The 1,948-nt window shown below is 47.5% G+C and overlaps 1 pseudogene; it reads left to right on the top strand.

The window, feature by feature from the left end:
* The window catches only part of LOC100958855, a 7,838-nt pseudogene that overhangs the window by 4,133 nt on the left and 1,757 nt on the right, over positions 1–1,948 (top strand).

Raw genomic sequence — 1,948 nt, 5'->3', positions numbered from 1 at the left:
CAAAATTTTGAAAGGCATACATACATTAAAAATTCTCAGTGCAGAGTTGGTTGCACCACAGCCTTTGGTCAGTTGCACCTTCTTGGTCACCGGTAGCCATGGGAGCCAGGCAGAACCTTGGCAATGATCCGGCATTAAGGACCTGGGGTCCTTTTCCATCTCAGGTGGTTTGGGGAGAGTGTAGGGCCAACCAAAGATCGTCTACTTGTCTAGGCCTTTTGCCCTGAACCTCATAAAGAAATGACAGGAGGCAGACATATGTTCTTAAGAAAAGCACTGAGCTCAAAGGGCAACACAGAATTTGGAGGTGTGCTTTTCAAAAGAAAGCTTGGAACAATCAATAGATCAACTTCAAAGTCAACGTTTAAGGAGAAACACCAGTGGGAGAAGTCTTTCTATTACGAGTCTGAGTGCGAGTGACCTTGATGGTGGCCCTGTGGCAGAGAGTGATTGTTTTCCACCTACCTCACCTCTCAAGGACTATGGACATCCACAGTGTATTAAACGTGATAGATCAGATCTGGTGTGCGATTTTTTCGGGAGACTGATGTTGTGGTCCAACTTCATGCTTTTCATCAGTCTCTTCGAGACCTCAGTAGTGAACAAGTTCACTTTGGAGATGATTTGAACAGGGAACTTTCCAGAAGAAGCTGGTCAGATGAAACAAAAAAGGCTTTGGAAGAATTGACTGAGAAACTTAACAAAGAAACAGAAACAAGAAGTGATTTCCGATTGGGTAGAGCAGTGGCTTCAGGAGATAGAGAGATGCACACGAAAAGGGAGCTGGTGGAAAGACGCTGGGACCAGCTAGGGCTGATGTCCTTGCAGCTACAGGAGGCTCTGAAGAAACAAGAAGCTAAAGCAGATGAGAATGAGGGAGCAATCTGAGAAAATAAGGCAAACTGAGACTGAGAAGAATCAACTTGAACAAGAATTGGAGCTATGTAGAAGGTTATTGAGTGAATCAGAAGCCAACAGAGAAACACTTTTACAACAGAGAGAAGAGCTACCAGCAAGACTTTGCAAAGCAGAGGGCAATTGAAAAGGGTTTACAGCAAGTATTTCTGATTTCGAAGCAACAGTCAAACCATCAGGATGAACAAAGAGTTGAAGGAGAGCGATCCAGCGGGAAAAACAGGATCTGGAGAAGAAGATGTCAAGTTTGAGAGCGCATCTGGACTTCAACGCACTGGCATCTGAATTAGAGGAAGTGAAGCAGGGCATGGAGCGCAAAGACAAGGAGAAAGCAAAGTTGGCAGCACAAGTGGACAATTTAACACAAGAACTAGAGAACAGGGAGGCACCTATGGCTCATCGGGTAGGGTGCCAGCCCCATGTACTGACGGTGATGGGTTCAAAACCCAGCCCTGGCCAAACCGCAACAGAAAACTAGTCGGGCGTTCTGGCAGGCGCCTGTGGTCCCAGCTACTCGGGAGGCTGAGGCGAGAGAATCGCCTAAGCCCAGGAGTTGGAGGTTGCTGAGAGCTGTGAGATGCCACCGCACTCTACCAGGGGCGATAGAGTGAGACTGTCTCAAAAAAACAAAACAAACAAACAAACAAAAAAACAAAGAACTGGAGAACAAGGAAAAACAGCAGCTGCAGATGTTGAATCAATTTAAGGAGATCCAGAATCACTTTGACACGTGGGAGGGCGAGTGCCAGGAGCTGACCTTCAGATCTCAGAGCTAACTCACCGCACGGAGGACTCACCCAGCAGCCCAAGCAGTACCTCAGTGAGTACCTCTGCAGCGGTCAGAGGCCCAGCGGGAGGAGCTGGAGAAGTGGGAGAAGACCTGAAAGTGAAGGCTCAAGGGTCCATTAGGCAGTGGGAGCTTGAGTATAAAAATTAGAGCGAGCGTTGGAGAAACAGTCTGAAACGCTTCATCAACTGACAGACAAGAATAATTAGGTTTTGGCTCGCCGCCTGTGGCACAAGCGGCTGAGGC

The sequence above is a fragment of the Otolemur garnettii genome, unplaced genomic scaffold, assembly GCF_000181295.1.
Source record: "Otolemur garnettii isolate 467f Iridium unplaced genomic scaffold, OtoGar3 scaffold00002, whole genome shotgun sequence".
NCBI classification, from domain to species: domain Eukaryota; kingdom Metazoa; phylum Chordata; class Mammalia; order Primates; family Galagidae; genus Otolemur; species Otolemur garnettii.
This window is presented reverse-complemented; position numbering and strand designations above follow the sequence as displayed.